This window comes from Pogona vitticeps, chromosome 1, assembly GCF_051106095.1.
Source record: "Pogona vitticeps strain Pit_001003342236 chromosome 1, PviZW2.1, whole genome shotgun sequence".
Lineage (NCBI taxonomy): Eukaryota > Metazoa > Chordata > Lepidosauria > Squamata > Agamidae > Pogona > Pogona vitticeps.
Window position 1 is genome coordinate 262,175,411 of NC_135783.1, and position 19,466 is coordinate 262,194,876.

Genomic DNA, 19,466 nt, shown 5'->3' on the forward strand with positions numbered 1-19,466 from the left:
CTGCATGGGGCCAGCACCAGCGAAACTGCCAGTTTCTGGGAGTCTTTTGAGGCTTCCCAAGCCTCAAAAGACTCCCAGAAACTGGTCATTTCACCACCGTGGCCCTGTGGGGGGGGGGAGTCTGAGTGAGCCTTCCAGGACCCTTGGGACACTCTCCCCGATTCCACATGGGGCCAGCGCTGGCAAAATCGCCAGTTTCTGGGAGTCTTTTGAGGCTTACCAAGCCTCAAAAGACTCCCAGAAACTGGCGATTTCACCCCCTGGCCCTGTGGGGGTGGGGGGAGCACCGCAAGGGTCCAAGTGAGCTTTCCAGGACACTTGTGACGCTCCCCCACCCCGACACGGGGGCCAGCGCCAGCAAAATCGCCAGCTTCTGTGAGTTTTTTGAGGCTTGGGGAGCTTCAGAAGAGTCCCAAAAGCTGGCGATTTCACCCCCTCTGACCCCCGGGGGGCAGGGTGAGTCTCTAAAGGGTCCTGGAACACACCCTAGGACCCTTTGGAGGTTCACCCTGCCCCCTCCCTCTGGGCCAGAGGGCGGGAAATTGCCAGCTTCTGTGACTCTTCTGAAGCTTCCCAAGCCTCAAGAGTCCCAGAAGGTGGCGATTTCACCCCCTTTGACCCCGGGGGGGGCAGGGTGAGCCTCCAAAGGGTCCTAAAGTGTGTTCCATAAGATGGACCTCTCCATAAGGCTCACCAATTTTTAGGAGAAGAAAACAGATTATTTTTTCCTGTTTTCTTCTCCTAAAAATTTGGTGTGTCTTATGGAGAGGTGTGTCTTATGGAGTGAAAAATACGGTATGTATGTGTGTGTGTGTGTGTGTGTGTGTGTGTGTGTGTGTGTGTGTGTGTGTGTACACACACACACACACACACTATACAAACACAAAGAGAGATAGTGTGTACTGGGTTATGTCACTCAGCATACAATAGATATGTGTATGTGGCAATATCTTAACTTGAGGCACTTTGCCTTCAAAAGTTCCATCAGCTTAAATGCATAAGAGGATTTGGGCTATTAATTCATTTTAAAGATATGGGCCGACAGGTTTGGGGTAAACCTGAAGGAATTGTTAAACACAGTTTTGTGCATAGAAATAAGTATTTGTCAGAATCAGTGTTATAAAGAAGCAAAGCTAGAATTTATCCAGCTCAGTAAATTGTAACAGCTGAGAGAGCAATCCCAGGATTGGCTAACCCTGGGATAAAGCTAGCAGACCTAACACACACACTCTGTGGGTTGGTGTTGTTGTGGATTGCTGTGCTGAATATCCTGGAAGAAGCCGTGTCTTCGTGCTGTATATTGGGAGAAGAACTCTGGCTACTGGACTGAATTCATGGTATATGACTGCTGAACTAATTTACAAGGACTTTGACTCTGATTTATGCATTGAACTCTGTGGAAACTGCTGTGTATGACTTCAGGACTGGAAACAAGGACTAAGCTGTACATGTATGTATATATCCTGTAAATAATACAACTATTCTGCTATCAACACTGCTTTATTGCTTGGCGTCCTCATCTCTCAGGGAAGTTCTTTTGGTTAGTGCCACCTGGTGCATCCTGGTAATACCACAACTCTGTCATGGGCCCACCAAAGTAAAGATCTTTTTCCTCAGATTAGTTATTCTATTTATTAAAAATGTATAACCCACTGTACATGAAGAGATCTCAGGGTGGGAGGTGGACAACGAAACAAGATTAAAAGAATTTAAGAGCAGTTAAAACAGATTAAAACAATATAAACAAATTTAATTAAAGCATGGGTACACAATGAACACCGTGATTGAAATCCTTTTGTTTAACATAGTCAGCCAATTGGAGAAGCCAATTAAATCAGTGGCAATTTAGTGATTCAGGTCCTCCATGAGTTCCATTGATTCAATGGGCCAGCTCTAGTTGTGACTTTGCTCAGCAACAAGATTTCAGCCACTATATCTTCCAGCCTGACTGCAAGGAAGGCAGTGGAGCTGATCTTTAAGTGCAGACAGACTGATATAAATGAGTGCAGACTAAGCATATATGCTGAACTTGAGCAAATGTTTAAAAACCAGTCTGGGATATTGGCACATTTCTAGTGTGACTATAGGGTGAAGCAAAGAGCCCAGAGGCAATAACAGGGGAAATGGCACACACCCCTTATCCCTTGTGCTAAACCCCTTGTGTTAGGAATCTTTTAAATAAAGTAAAGTATACAGTTGTGGGGTGGTGATGTCATTTCACTTGTGTGGCATAAAGTTACAAGAGGATTTTTTTCCTACACTGCTGAGAATCCATTTTGTTTGCTTGTTTTTCTGTTATTGTTGCAGAATTCTAAAAACACATACTATTTATTTATTATTTATTTGCTAACCGAGTGGCCTGGGTTGCTAGATGGGCAGTATAGAAATTGAATAAAGAAATAAAATAAATGGTTGTTGTGGGTTTTTGGGGCTCTTGGGCCGTGTTCTGAAGGTTGTTCTTCCTTCCGAGAGCCTGAAAAACCCACAACAACCATTAGATCCCGGCCGTGAGAGCCTTCGCAAATACAAGTAAAATAAAATTTGCTATTTTCATTTGTATGCCACCATTCTCCCAATTGAGAGGCCCAAGGCAGCTGAACTAAACTGAACTGTGGTCAAATGTGTAAAAGCAGTATTTTCGCAGGCTACTGAAGTAGATTCTCAGCCTACTAGTTTTACAAAATGGGATATCTTGCGCACAGCAGAACTGTGGAGAGAAAGAACTAATCATATTTAGGAATACAAATCCTTGCTTTTCACACATTGGTGTACAAAGATGAGGAACTACAAAACTGCTAGAAGGTGTGGAATTTTGTGGCGTTCTCAACAGAGAAAACTAGATTTATTTATTTATTGCCCGAGAAGGCCCAGTTCCTCATTTCAGTTTTCTGGGTCTCCCCCCCCCTCCCCCAGGGTGGCCAACTGCAGCATCAGAGCCTGGGAGGAATGGATGGCACGGGCAGAAGATCTTAGAGCAAGAATTTTAAGAAAATTGCATAAGTAACACTTTCATGCTGAAAGATGCTTGAACAAAAATAACATAAATTGTACAGAAAGATGATATCTGGGTTTTTTGTTTTTTTTTTTTTGCTGACTCTTAACGATTGAAAGGATTGAAAGCGGACGCTTGTGTTTCTTTTAATCAGCCAGTAGTCATTTTAATGCTTTCTCTGTGTGTGCTTTGCTTCCTAAAGACGGAATATACAATTCATGCAAAGACATATTACTAAGGCCGTGACAAGAAAAAAAATTGCACTCCTCATCTCAGTGCCACCTAGAGGCCAAAGAAGCTTGTGAGAGCCTGACAATTCCTCTTCAAAGTGTCTGGTAAAGTAGAGGTGACCTACATTGTCTAGGATGAAGAATTTAGCAGGACAGCATTGGAGAACCCAGGATCTGGCTGTTTAGTTCCTGTGGGTTCCTGTGCCACTGTCTAGGATGGCACTAAACCAGAAGTTATTTTCAAAAAAAGTCACAGCTACAAAAGGAGGAATGTTCAGTTTGAAAAGGAATAGTAGGAAAGGCCTGAATTTCCCTCAGAGTTGCAGATCTTTCCTTATCTTGGTGGTGGCAGCTCTTTTTATCAGGCACTGTATTATTTCCCCCACCTGAGAGCCCTTCAGAATGATACTGTGTCCCAGTGCAGCACCGTTCTTGGAGCACTCTGGCAGAGGGGTGGCCATCTTAGGCTTCCGGTCACCAGCCATTTCTGTGTCCAATGTGACATGTAGAGCATGCAGAGAAGCCTAGAGTAAAGGGGGCCATTGTTGTGTACCTTGAAGAGGTGATATATGTGAGTTAACTTTGAGACCTGAGGCTTCCCAGTGTGGTGTAGTGGATAGAATGACAGACTAGGACTTTGGGGGACGGGGTCCGAATCCCCACTTGGCCATGGAAACTCAGTGGGGGAGTAGCACTGCTAAATATCTCGCCTGCCTTGAAAGCCCTGTTAGGTTCACTATAACTTGGTTCCAACTTGACAATACAGAACACACACACACACACATACACAGTTTTGAGGCCTAGATTCCTCCCTCTGTATCTCAAAATTTTTCTAACTCATGAAGTCAGCAGTATGGTTTGTATAGTGAAAGACAAAGCCATGTCAGCAAGTCTGCTTCATTATAGTAGTGTGTTTGGCTCCAGTACAGAATAAACTTTGGCAAGGAGATTTTGTGCCAAATGATCCAGATTTTGTTCCCTTTATGAATTATTTTAATCACTCCTGAAACAGAATGACTGCTGTTGGCAGATGTTTCTAACATGCGGGGCCCAAATGCACAGGTCTGCACAAGCCCTGAACGTTGGCCCGCACATATGGCTTTTTCCTTTTAAATTGATAGGGTGGCTTTGCACACACATCCGCTATAACCCCCCTGCCTATTATTTGGCACATTCATGTATTGACCAAACATGCATATGAGGGGGCAGGAAGTTCCTCCTCAGAATAGCAGAAGCCCCATTTAAATGGAGAGGCATGTGTTGGTCAAGCAGGAATGCTGTATGTATGCAATGGAATGTCTGTATAGCAGAAGTGTGTATCTCACATGAGGATGGGGAACTACAAGAATCTTCTCACTGAATGTGAGACAGTGAGGTATTTTCTGGCACTATCCTATGGAACAAATTACTCAATTTCACAAAATTGCAGTGGCTGCTCTTTTGTTACATGGGGGGTTTGTGAATTAGAAGCATCAGATGGGCTTTTTGCATCTTTCTGAACAATCATCCAATCTTTCTGTGTTTGATCTATGTATGAACTTTGCTTCTTAAATGGAAAGAACATTCATCTTGTGCACAGAGATTTTGTGCTAATTGTGGAGGCATTGATGGAAAAAAGAACTTCTGGACACACTCTCGTGCTGGAAGAAAAAGATCTCAGAGGGTTTGGTAATTAATTAGTCACCGAGGTGTTTTATTGAGCCAAAAGAGCTCAACCCAATGTGACTAAGGAATCCACATCCTTAGTATATGTCAAGGATCAGACCTTGCCATGGTATAGCCCCATCCACATCCCCACAGATTAGTACCCAAACATAAAAATGGACTGAATCAGAAGGGATGAGGTGGTATTAGGACTGTTGGGAAAGTAAGTACAATAACTTCTCTTTTTGAAGATATATAAGATTAACTCATTGCTAAGAGTCTAAATATGGGATATGGAATTATAGATATTCTTGCTCTCAACAACTTCTACAAGGTTTTTGAGAATCAGTGCCTACGAATAACTAGAGGATTATGACATTTATTGTTAGCTTGATATTTACAGCTTTTTAAAAAGTGTTCCTGTATTTAATTATGCATTTTTCTTTATTTACTTCTTCCTGTTACTTATTATGTCAGCTTACATATGCTTAGCCGTATAAATTACCGTGCTTCCCGCGACCCAGCCATTTCCCTACCGGAGCTGGCGGACTTTGTCTCCGCGGCACTGTTGGGTTCCCCGAGGCTACTGGTACTGGGGGACTTCAACGTGCATGCGGTCCAGCTCTTGAGTTCTTGGAGACCATGGCCTTCTTGAACATGTCCCAATATGTCAACGGCCCTACACACGTGGGCGGCCATACATTAGACTTGGTCTTCTCCACCAATGGGAGCGAGAGTGGTCCGATGGTGACTGACCTTGAGTCGGTACCTCTGTCATGGTCGGACCACCACCTAATAAAATGTACCATCAAGATGGCTCTCCCCCCTCGCAGGGAGCAGGGACCTATTATCATGGTCCGCCCTCGAAGGCTACTGGATCCGATTGGATTCCAGGATGCCATGAGAGGGGTTACGGCTGACCTGGCTAGCGCTCCTGTCGAGGCTCTGGTCGATGCCTGGTTCACTGCCGCGGCTAGTGCCGTAGACACGATCACGCCTAAACGCCCTCTCCGCCACAGAGATCGCCCGGCACCCTGGTTTACCCAGGATCTCCGGACATCGAAGCGGGTAAGGAGACAGCTAGAGCGCAAATGGAGAAAGGACCCGACGGTTTTCAATCGTATAGCTGTTAAGGTCGCTACTAACCTTTACCAGGCCAAGGTAAAGGCTGCAAGTCGAACATACCTCGCGAACCGGATAAGTGAGGCATCCAACCAGCAGGCGGAATTATTCCGTATAGTACGCAACCTATCCGGAATTGGCCCAGGTGATAGGCCTCCCCCTAGTTTTACACCGGACCAATTTGCAGCATTTTTTAAATCTAAAGTGGAGGCCATCCGCCGGGACCTCTCCCCTTTTTTGAATACAGTGAGTCGAGCAGAGATGTCCAGCGCTCCGTCTTGTCCGGTTATTTTTGATTCCTTTCAGCTTGTTTCGCCCGATACTGTGGCCAGGACGCTTGATCGCTGTCGTGCCACCACCTCCTCTTTGGACCCTTGTCCGGCCTGGCTAATCAAGGCAGCCAGGCCTTCAACAACGGAATGGGCTACTGGAATAATTAATGTGTCTTTCCTTGAGGGCAGATTTCCTTCTGCCCTCAAGGATACACTCATTAGGCCCATAAGAAAGAAACCTAGTTTGGCGGCGGACGAAATTGGCAACTATAGGCCCGTCGCCAATGTTTCTTTCTTAAGCAAGGTAGTTGAGAGGGTGGTGGCCGATCAGCTTCAGGCGTTCCTGGATGAAACAGATGCCCTGGATCCATTCCAGTCGGGCTTCAGGCCGCGCCATGGAACAGAAACGGCATTGGTCGCCCTGTGTGATGATCTATTGAGGGAGGCCGACAGGGGCAAAGTGTCTCTGCTGGTCCTCCTCGATATCTCAGCGGCCTTTGATACCACTGACCACGGTATCTTCCTGGGGAGGCTCGCCGAGTTAGGAATAGGTGGCCGAGCATTTGCTTGGCTCCGTTCCTTCTTGGAGGACCGTCCCCAGAGAGTACAGCTTGGGGAGAATGTCTCGGCCCCGTGGAGCCTCAATTGTGGGGTCCCACAGGGGTCGATCATCTCCCCAATGCTGTTTAACATTTACATGAGGCCGCTGGGGGGGTCATCAGGGGGTGTGGGGCTCTGTGCCATCAATATGCTAATGACACGCAGCTCTACATCTCCTTTACACCAACTACAGGAGATGCCGTTCTGTCCCTTCAGCGCTGCCTGGAGACTGTACGGGAATGGATGCAGGAGAACGGGCTGAGGCTGAACCCGGACAAGACGGAGGTACTGAGGGTGGGCGCTCCCACAGCTGGGGATTTGGGAAATTCCCTCATTTTTGGGGGGGTGACCCTGCCTGCCAGCAATGGGGTTCGCAGCTTGGGTATTCATTTGGACCCGGCGCTCACCATGGAATCTCAGGTGGCGTCTGTGGTCCGCACCGCATTTTTCCATCTTAGGCGGATAGCCCAGCTGCGACCCTATCTTGACGTGGGGGCTCTCACTACTTTGGTACATGCGCTTGTAATCTCAAGATTAGACCACTGCAATGCGCTCTACGTGGGGCTACCTTTGAGGCTGCTGTGGAAACTACAGGTGGTGCAGAATGCTGCGGCCAGATTACTTAGTGGAGTGAAGATACCAACATATCTCCCCCACCCTGGCCGCATTGCATTGGCTGCCCATCCGATTCCGCATCAACTTCAAAGTATTGATGCTTACTTATAAAGCCCTAAACGGTTTAGGACCTCAATACCTGGTGGAACGCCTTCTCCCACCAAGATCTACCCGGGTCACTTGTGCGAGCCAGGAGGTGAGGCTGAGGAGCCTGACGCCGAGAGAGGCCCGGAATGAGAAGACCAGAAATCGGGCCTTCTCGGCGGTGGCTCCTCGCCTATGGAACAACTTACCTCCTGAGATTCGCGCTGCTCCCTCGCTGGGCATTTTCAAGAAACAATTAAAAACACTTATGTATAGGCAGGCCTTCCCAACAGCTAACCCCTGACGATCTTTTTCTTTCTATATTATTTTGACCTTTATCTTTGTTAATTTATAATGCTTTTAGAATTTACTGCTGTCGATTTGTAAGCCACCTAGAGTGGTCGAATAAGACCAGATAGGCGGGATAGAAATGAAATAAATAAATAAATAAATAAATAAATAAATAAATAAATAAATAAATAAATAAATACATACATACATACATACATACATACATACATACATACATACATACATACATACATACATACATACATACATACATACATACATACATACATACATACATATTTCTGTTAAATATTAATAGATGGGAGATGTCCTCCCGCTGTGTCTTTCGCCTAGTCATGAATTTTTTTAAAACAACACACCAAGAATAATTTCTAGATAATTTTATATCCTCCTTAGTATTCTATAGATTTCTCTTAACTTCCACAGTCATTTGTTGAAAAGCAGAAGAAATGTTTCAACCTTACTGCTGTAAATATCTTCATTGATTTTCACTTTAAATACTGCCCTGACTTTAAAAGCTGAGCAAGCTGTTATTCTTTTCTCTTGAGAAAAATCAGCTTGCTTGCCAGGTGGGTTTCCCTACGCTATAATAAAACAAACTTATCATTAGTCACAGTAGAGTTGATTTCTGAGATGCTGATTATAAACCATTTGTCAACCCTGATTATTGCTTCCACTCTATCTATTGTTATAAATCCCTAAATAAAATCATCAGGTGACTACAGCCTATTTCTCATTTGCAGCAGTCTGTTAACGTCCTCCCATAGTCACAGGGCTTCCAGCTATAAACCTAAGGTTAGTTGCAATTCTTAAAAATAAAAATAAAAGTTTAGTGTTGAACAAAAACTAATTCATGGCACAAAATACTCAGCTGCCTAAAGAAAGAATCCTTTGGGCTATCTGATGATCCCACCTGATGCTCTTGATGGTCCCATCTTACATCTAATAAAGTGGGCTACATTCCGCAGAGGTATATGCCAAATAAAATACATTAGTTTTTAAGGTGCCACAAGACTCCTTGCCGATTTAGCTACAACAGACTAAGATGAAGTCCACCCCAGCAACATTCATATAGAACTCATGAATAATTCCCAAAATACAGCTCCCCAAAGTAAGATTTTGGGGAAACACCATCACATAAGAGAGCTCACATATTTGTTTCTGTTCAATGTGTTATGTGAGTTCCTCCCTTCTCTCACAGGCCTACAAAAGATTCCTATGGGGTAGGCATTTATTTACTGCCACTCATCTTTTTTAATATAATTATAAAAATAATAAATAAGAGCAATAGTCTTACTGCTGGCATATGTTTCTTCAGACCACACTTTAAGTACTATGGCCCAAAGTTTATCAGTAACAAAAAGTGAATCACAATCCATATCTTTACAAGTTTGCCGGAACATCTCAAAATATGTTTTGGTTGGATTGTTTTATATTTACTGGAAAACCACACCAGCCTAGAACAGAATTTGAGACTAATGAAGACAAACAGCCATTTTAGAGTCTGCCAGTAAAACAAAAAGAGGATCTTACTGTTGATTAAATTGGTGCTGTCAAGGAGCTCCCGACATATGGTGCCCTTAATAAGGTCTCTAAGGTGCACGAGTTGTTTAAGGAATGGTTGACCATTGCCAACCCGAATGAATTACCATGGGCAAGCTGGGATTTGAACAGATCTCCTGAGCCCTGTCACAGGTGTTTCCTATTTTGAGTTGTTGAAAAAGGCTGAGGAATATATTTTTTTACCTTCTGTTCATCAAAGACATGTAAGTTACTTATAAGAAAACTGAACAAGGTTAGTAATTTAGAAATAAACTATCAAAATTAAGTAAAAGGCAGGGCACAAAGGATTCAGCATTTAATCCCTTTTCGAACTGGAGGTGGAACCAACACTTTCTGTGTTGATGAGGTAGATGCAAGAACTAACTGGATGATGTGCTAAAGAAATCCTAAGCAAAGGCTTGTGTTTGAGCAAGGCATAAGAAATAACGATAGGCTAGTAACTTCTTGAACTCAGAGCCATAAAATGTATACTTGTCCAATTACAAGACTGTTCTGACCTTCATGGATGCACATCGAAAGATAAGGATGTTCTTGCACATCGTACATAACCCTAAACCCTGGAAATCATCCAAAGGACAGGCTCACTTCAGGCTGCCAGTATTCCAGGTAATATTCTCACATGAGGTTGCCAATTCTCTGTCCCCCGAAGTGTGCTTAGGGGACCTGATACTTCAAACATTATCTTCTTTGTAGAAAAGCATATTCCACTGCATTCTGGGACTACATAAAGGGATCAAGAAGTGACTGGTATGGTCGCCAGTTAAGAGCACCACATGCTAAGTTGGTTACAGCATTCATTTTCACACAAAGCATCATCTACATGAATAATAATCACATGCTATCAAGTCTGCTGCATCAGCTCTTGAAATAAAGAGACTCCAGGTGCTCCAATAGATTCTTCCAACCCGTTAGGTGCTACAAATCTGGTAAATGAGGAACTATGAACTTTCATTAAATTATGTTTTTGCAATGTTATGTTTGTGACTACGGCCTCTACACTTGTTTGATTTTTGCTTTATTTTCCAATGTATTTCCCAGAAATGAATTTAAACCAGGTTTCAGAGTGATCTTTTACTACAGTATTTCATATTTCTGTGGAAGTGAAAACCTTGGTAAGTACCTTGATAAAGCCTGTCAGGGTTGAATTTAGAAAAGAGAATCCGAGAAGGCTCAGTTAACTGAACTGACTAAATACAGATGGCCTAAAAATCTGTCATAATCTTAGTTTGACACTCTATGTGCCACACCACACAAGCTCCCTTATTAAATCAGAAAAAAAAAATTTTTTTTCAAGTGTGGGAGAAAGGATGTAGGATAGGAGCATGTCTGGTCAGCTTCTATGTATGTTGCTCTGACCCTCCCTCTCTAGCAATCTAAGATGGAGAAGCAAGATGAAATAGCAAGTGACCTCAGATGGTGGAAGAAGAAGGAAGCACTTAAAAGTAGCAATCTGCACGTGGGTCTAGAAAAGACAAGAGTGGCTATTTATCTGCCTACTTCCTCCCAGGTCACTTGTGTTTGGTGCCCTCTTCTGACAATTTGGCTGCATGAGGCAGAGTATTAATAGTGCCCTCACCACCACTGAAATTCATTACCAATTATCACTAAGCTAAAATGCAAAGTAATTCATGCTATTTTTCAAGCACCTCTTCTTCACCTTTAGCATTTAAAATACAACTACAACAGTTACATTAACTAACCACTAGGCATGGGCACATCTTATTCTTCTCCCAGTATGCTTGTTTCTCCCCACATGACCAACGATGACCTTTGTGCATTTTCCATATACTTTAATTCTTTGGATCCAGCCAGCTCCTGTAAATGCATCCACTCCCAAAGAAGATCGCCCTTGTATAACAGAAACGCCGAATGAACATTTTTATCATTCATTTCGCCCAGTTTATTTTGGCTCTATTCCAGGTTAGAGAAACAGAACTTTGAAAGCTACAAAAAGCATGACCAAGAGTAATCAGGAGTAGAAACGCATACTGTATATGAACACCCAGGCCATAAACTAAAATAAATCACACAACTATCTGCTAAATACAGCACATTTTTCACTGCTAATTAATTTAAGAAGCTTTTAGGGAGACAGCCTCCAATAAAGGACAGTGATAAGTCTAGGACTTTCACAAAAGTCCAGTTGTGTGACACACATTCAGTTCTTCAACACACTGGCTTCAGAAGAGATAGTTACTTTAAAGATTGTCCAGCCACATTAAATGTCTCATGTTTTGGTCATTGGGGGCCTGTCAGTCTGACTCTTCGTTAGCCATTATGACCCGTGTTATATTGAACAAAGGATGCTGTGGGACTCATTCACCAGCTGCAAATGGTTGTCAAAGGCTTGCAATCCAAGTGTGATGCTTCATACTTGATGAATAGCATCACAGAAGAAAAGACACTTATGTGACTTTGCAAAAGTAGTTACAGATTCATTTCTTACCCTTGTTTACTATACTCCTAATTTCAAAAAAATTGGTACTGATAATCTTCAATAATGGTTGTTGTGGGTTTTTTGGGCTCTTTGCCTGTGTTCTGAAGGGTTTTTTCCTAATGTTTCACCAGTCTCATGCTGGCCACAGAAACTGGCAAAACATTAGGGAAAAAAACCTCTGGAACACGGGCAAACAGCCCAAAAAACCCTACAACAAACATCAGATCCTGGCCGTGAAAGCCTTCAAGAATACAAATCTTCAATAACTTTCACTCAAGAGCAACGGTAACAATTGGCCAAGCTAAGAAGATAACGTTTACTTACTTACCTACTAGATATACATGGCCATCCCTCAACAAAATACAATACTAAGTGTCATATAATATTTACCAAAATAAAAAGCATATAATATTTAACAAAATAAATAAAGGAGGGTTTGGTTTGGTTTGCCTTCAGAATAGCAGGGACAGGAACTAGAGTCTCAGAAATCACTGTCAAGTCAGACGTAAGTCACATCAGCTTGTTTTTAATAGGGACTCAGACCTGGGGCTTGGGACTTGGTACCCAAGATTCAGACTTGGGACTTGGACCCAAAGACTTGCCAGCATCCCTGGAAAATAGAGTCCTGATCCATATTAGGATTACCATGCACAGGAAAGAGGAATTTAATTTCCTCCTTCTCCAGCTGCTCCCTGCTGAAACTGGGAAGTTTCACGCCATTTTAGCTTTTGTTTTCATTGTTATTATCTGCAGCATGGGAGGTTTGGGGAATGGAAACAGCTGGGAAGGAAAGGATTAAACCAAGGGTGGGCATCTTGTAGGCTGCTCCCCGAGTATGTTGGTCTGCAACTCTTGTGATCCCTCACCATTAGCTAGTTTGGTTAGAGCACTGGTTCTTAACCTTGGGTTACTCAGGAATTTTGGACTGCAACTCCCAGAAGCATTCACCACCAACTGTGCTGGCTGGGGTTTCTGGGAGTTGCAGTTCAAAAACATCCAAGTAACAAATGTTAAGAACCACTGGGCTAGAGCATAAGTCAGAGAACAGGGGTAAATTACCCCAAATGGGGTAAAAGTGAAAATCCTGGGGTAATGGGCAGGCTGCTACCCTACAGCTGTCAAACCTACAGTTCAATGCATTCCAATGGGGGGGGGAATTCACCAAAAATTAACAAAAACTCAGAACAAAGCCAAATTAAGTTTGCAAAGGTTTTACAGGGTGCACTAACGATTCCAAGCATTTTAAACAGATTTTGAACATTTTAAGACACGCTTAAAATAACGGAAACGGACATCGCTAAGTGAAACAGGGGGACCTAAACTGTCATCGCTAAATGAAGCAAGGTCCCGAACATCGCTATGCGAAATTTCCCCATTGGAAACATCGCTAAACGGAGCGCAAGATCGCTCCAAAAACCTCATCGCTAAGCGAATATATTGTTAAACGAGGCAATCGCTAAGCGAGACACCACTGTAATGGAAAAAAAGATGGGCCTCTGAAAATATCATAGGCCACACACCAACTGCATTTATCTCATGAAACAAGATTCTCACATCTCATGAGCAGAACTACTGAGGAACAAAGGCTTCCAAGGTTTAGGTTCTGGGACATTCTGATTAGCAGGGACTATGATATTATCTGTTGTAATGCTAAGTAGCTGGGGGTGTCTGTTCTTGAATGGGAGATCAAGTCTTTCGCTTTTCTGAAGGCATGTTCTCTATTTCTTGATGCTGTAGACCATTCCAATGACCTGCATTTTTTGACCTTACTCTGTCTGCCTGCCTGCCTGCCTGCCTGCCTGCGGTGACTGCCATGATGAGCACCTGCACATCCAAATTTACATGGGTTTGTTTAGCCCATGATCTGTGATGATCAGGAATCCAGCCATCTCAATGTCTTCTGATTCTGGACACAGCACTGGTTGCAATTGGCACAACACTGTGCTGGATAGTTCATCCTTACCTTGAGCATTCCAACTGCAATATCATGGTCAGGGAAGAGGCTTTTACACGCAATTTTTTATCTACTCACTTGGGTCTACCACAAGGGTTTTTTTATTCCTGTCATAATCCATTCATCCCTGTCCAGAGTTTGGATTGATAATATTGATGACATTTCTCATGGAAGATTTTATCAATAACCTTATCTTTCAAGGGTGTGTGTGTGTGATATTCCTGTTGTCGATCTAAATTTCTTCTGGTGTTGATGAAGTTGAAGAGTATTCTCTTACAACACCTTTTCTCTTGGCTGAGTAATCTTTGAGTCCTGCTTTTTTAGAATGTTTCCTGTAACAAGACATTATTATGACTTCAGCAAGTATGCCACTCCTAGTGACCACAATGCAGTAGTAAATGTCCCATTAGGAGATGCAAAAGGATGTTTTGTCCCTTTAAATGGTCTCACATAAGCATTAGTGGCTTAGAAAACTAATTGACAAAAAGTCACTCTGACCTGTTGTCTAAATTTCATTGTTTTCCCCCAAAACAACTTCCAGTTTCATAACTATGCCATTAAATGATGTGCTAAAAATCTAATGCACAATGACATGATCACAATGTACTGTGGAATTAATTAACATGACCACATAATAGTGATGATGCAACAGATGCCTGGAGTGACATTTTTAAAAGCAGGAAAAGAGGTACTTAAATATTTCTTCTTGAAAGCAAATCAATTGTTTTTAGATGAATTTTCTAGGAACAATTATGATGATTTTCCACATGTTCTATATTCACAACAGTCTTCAAATACTTTTTAAATACTGTATTCAGTTTTGTGTAAATATATCACAGAAAATTAAATTCAGCATGTGAAAGCACCTGTAATTCATCGTACCTACAAAAAGTCTACCCCTTCTACAACTATAAAAGTCTACTCAAGCATGAATTCTGTGAATATAGTGGGATTTGCTCCTGGGTTACATACATACAGATGCCAGGGTCCTCATTTTCTCATTTATTAAATTTCTAGCTTTCATGAGTGATTGAAGCCAGATTACAAGTGACTAGAAGCTGTGTTCCTTTTCCAGGGAAATACTGATCTTCCAGAAGATTTAATACATTCCTTATGTTTTTTTAAAAAAGTGTAAATTATGATCCATAGCATACTGCAAACATAGTAGAAGGCGAAAGACCAGGTATCTTTTTCCTTTAATTCCCATCCCAATGAAGAAATAGTAAAAATCGTTTCTTAGCATTTCATATTTTTCACCTTTGCTGCAAATGTGCTATCATTTTTTTGCATCTAATTCATCACTAAACTACAAGCCATGTCATTGTAAAACAGAAATGAAAGTATTTATCACTAAGTTGAAGAGGCACATTATTCGAATGTACAAGATGTGTTTCATAAAATACAAAGGATACTAAATCAAGGCTTAGTGACTGGAACTCATTTTCCTAAGTTTAAAAGATGAGTTTCTGAGGGGATGAAGGAAGCGTATGAGCAATCCGAATGATAGGTCATAGCATTTCCATGTTTACTCTTAGAGTCAGTCAAGCATCTATTGGCGGAAGTTAAAATTAGCTTATGAAGCACATTGCTGATGGCGTCTACTTAATGTTTGATTGTTATATTTGTCTCAGAACTGGCGTAATTCTACCCCTTCTGTGTCACCTCATTGTCCCAGTAGATGACATTTTGCAGAGATGATGGGCAAAGGACTTGCATTTATTTAAACATCTTCACATTTCAAGGATTTTTCTTTTTTGAATGATACACAATTTTTTTACAAATTCATTTTCATGAACTCAAATGCAATTATTTCCAATACTTTTCTCATGCACATAGTAACTACTTAGATATATGCATATATATGATTATTATCATTATTACAGACAATTGATCAGCATACCATTCTAACAGGGCATGATAAGCAATATATGCACCTGAAGTCAGAAATGGAATTAATTATGATAATTGAAACACAAAACAGGGAATGAAAATTGTGTTAATTTATTATTTAAATCTTCTCAGCTTCTCAAAGAGTTGACAGTATCTTGTGCATTGTGAGGACCAAGTTACATTGATGGATAGAAGGAGCTTCTGTGTATACAGAATGTGCCTATCCAATTCATACAACATCGTTTAAGGTTCAAAGGAACAGCACATAAAAGGAGAGTTAAGTCTTTGTGCAGGTAAATTAGTGACTAGGCAAGAAGTCGGTCTTTAGAGTAATTGAATACAAGTACCACAGAAATAGCAAAGCATGCTGACAGACATCATTTTGTTTGGACCAAAGATTGCTTGGTTAAAGGTAAGTGGAGGAGAAAAGGGATGGAAGGGCTGAGAGGAACAGGGTAGTATGTGAGGCAGGAGAGGAGAAGCCTACAAGCAGAGAAAAGTTGAGAGAAGTAGATACCAGACAGATCTGCAGCAGATGTAATTTCAGTTAACAAAAGCAGCAAGAAGGCAATTTAACTGGGAGTTTTATAAGAAAAGAAATGACAAAAGTCCAAAGTAAGAAGTCATGAGTGACATACAATTACCTATACAGTACAGGTAACTAGTTATTTAACTAGCCAGAATATTACTCTTAAATAAGTACAGCAATTTTGCATTTCACCCAAGGGGGTGGCCAAATAGATAGGATAGGGCCTTCTGGCCAGCTGTATTTCCATAACTAAGCTCCACAAGAGGATACTTATATTAATAAGCTGGCTTTCTCCACACTCCTATGTTAAGCCAAACAGTTGTTCTCGGCAAACCCCAGACCTCAACATGACCTGCTTTTCCTGAAAACTCAGGTCCAAACAATCAACTCCTGAGAACTCATATCGTTTGCAACTTCCTTTTGCCTGGATTGCTGTGATATTAATATTATCATCAATCTATTGAATATTCACAACCTGCGTTAATAATGCCATTCTCATTTGGAAGTCCATTACCAGGTATTATTATGCAAATGTCATTCCAGCTGATCCCACTCCCATCCTCCCCTCCCCACCTTGTTGCCACCCCCATCCACACTATCATGTACCCTCTATTTAAATTTGTATCCTAGATATTGTGACCCATGCTTTTAAAGAAGTGAATTGCAAACTAAACTACAAAACTCGCACTTTTATGTGACACTTTTGGGAGGATTTTCTTAGTGGCCCAGTACACGGAACTCCCTGCCTCAAGAGCTTGGGAAAGTCTCTGGGGTAGGGAGGGGGGTACAACTCAGGAATCCACAAGACAGTGGCTGAGCCAGGGGCTCAGCATCTATAAAGACAAATCGGAATTTTAATGAAAGTGCTGTTTCATGATCTTTAAAATAAACAAGAGATTTTGCTATAGATTTTAAGGGGATAAATCTTAACCTATACCTGCTCATCAGAGGCGTACAGCCAGTTTTTGGAACAATACATTGCTAGAGGTTGAATATTTGTGGGACACCATTTTTTGGGAAGCGAATCACTTTCTGAAAAGAAGACGAAGATCATCCACACTCCTGTTTTCGATCACCATGTGGACAGTAAAGAAAGCTAATAGGGAAAAAATAATTTACAGTCGTGCCCTGCTTTATGATTACCCCACATTACGATGAATCCGCTTCATGACGTTTTTGCAATCGCAAAACAATGGTCTAAATGGGGGAATTTTGCTTTGCGATGATCGGTTCCCTACTTCGGGAACCAATTCTTCGCATTACAACGATCTTTACAGCTGATCGTCGGGTTTTCAAAATGGCCACCGAGTGATTAAAATGGCTCCCCGCTGTGTTTAGGGACAGATTCCTCACTATACAGGCACCGAATATGGCCACCATATGGAGGATCTTCGCTGGATGGTGAGTTTTTAGCACACTGGAATGCACTGAACAGTTTTCAATGTGTTTCAATGGGCTTTTTATTTTCGCTTTATGACGTTTTCCCTTAACAACAATTTTCCTGGAACGGATTATCGTCATTAAGCGAGGCACCACTGTATTTGAAATGTGGTGCTGGATGAGAGCTTTGCAGATACCTTGGATTACCAAAATGACAAGCAAGTCCATCCTAGAACAAATCAAGCCTGAACTATCTTTGGAGGCAAAAAGCCTGAAACTGAGGCTGCTCTACTTCGGGTAGAAGGCAGGGTTCTCTGGAAAAGACAATGATGTGGAAGGCAGCGGGGAAAAAGGAAGACCAAATAAGAGATCAATTGACTCCCTAAAGGAAGCTACATACTTGAGATTGCAAGAGCTGAGTGGAGAGCTGTTGAGGTCAGGACATTTTGGAGACTGCTCATTCATAGGGTTACTATAAGTCGGAGGTGCCTTGGCAGCACATAAGAACAACAGTTTCAGTTTCAGTACCTTATTGGCATACAGTACAAGACAGTGAAATACAAGAAAATGTTGGGGGGGGGGGGTGGAATATGTATATATTCCAGGGTATACCCAGATGACATTGTTAGGACTCTTGTTAGGACAAGATGATACAACACATCTGCATGATGGAATGAATATATCTTGCTTTGTCTGGATGAGTTTCTTATTAGTGCCACTCAGCAGGTGCTGGATTTTATCCGAGTCGCCCCAGCCAGAGTGGGGGAAAAGGAAAGGGCTAAGGTATTGCAGGCGGATATTCTGATACCACGTACAATACAACAGCATGTGCTGCAATGATTCAACCGTTCCCTGACCACAAGGGCACACTCTCGGTTCTATAGGTAATCCCCTAAATCTGCTGTGCACCAACAAGGAAGGTACAACATTGCACCTGGCAAGTCCTGGGGATGATCTAAAACAAGGGTCTCCAACTCCCGGTCCGCAGCCTGGTGCTGCTCTGTGGCCATGGCAGGACCAAGCTGCGGAGACAGATCTCCTGCGCTCCCCGCACACACTCCACCCACCCACCCCACCTGCATACATTGTCCACCACCTGCATGCACAGGTGACCCGCCTACCCACAAGTGCATCTGCCCCTCCATGAGTGTGCCCTGCCCATTGGCACATGCACGTGAACACATTCCACCCCTTTGCATAAGCATGCCCTACCCATCCACAAGCACGCTCTGCCCCTCTGCGCATGTACACAAGCACGCACGCCCATCCACAAGTGCAAGGGGGTGCCCTGGCCCCCTCACAAACTGACCCCACCCCTCAACCGGTTCACAACTCAGAAAAGGTTGGGGACCACCGATCTAAAAGATAAAAATAATCCGGTATCCTGACATAGGAGAGGAGAAACTGGAAGTACAGCAGAGAGCAAATCTTTCGTGCAGCACTATGCAGGGTTTGCCCCTCAGTATCCAAGACTCTGTTTTTGATTGTGCAAAATACCTGTGATGGGGGTATTGAGCCCAACAGATCAGGTGACAGCCCGAGAGTCCTGATTTGCATGATGAATAGGCCAGACCCTTTGGGAATACATTGTCAAAGAGCAGTACTTGAAACAGGATGTCTTGGGCCGGGGGGGGGGGGATAGAATCTGACCCAATATTTGAATCTGGGCCAAGCCAGGTCCTCAAGCCTATACTGGCCAGCTTCAAGGCATAGGGTCAGATAAGAAACACAGCAAGGCAGGCCAAAGATTTTATACAAAAACATTGATTGGGCCCTCTTATAGAGCTGTGGAAGGCACACATCCAAATGGGGACACCATAAAGAAGCTGTGCTACAGATTTA

The 19,466-nt window shown here is 42.6% G+C and overlaps 1 protein-coding gene across 2 annotated transcripts in view; it reads right to left on the reverse strand.

Annotated features, from left to right (window-relative positions):
* INSC (INSC spindle orientation adaptor protein) overlaps positions 1 to 19,466 on the reverse strand; it is a 216,806-nt gene that overhangs the window by 64,120 nt on the left and 133,220 nt on the right. The window lies entirely within an intron of this gene.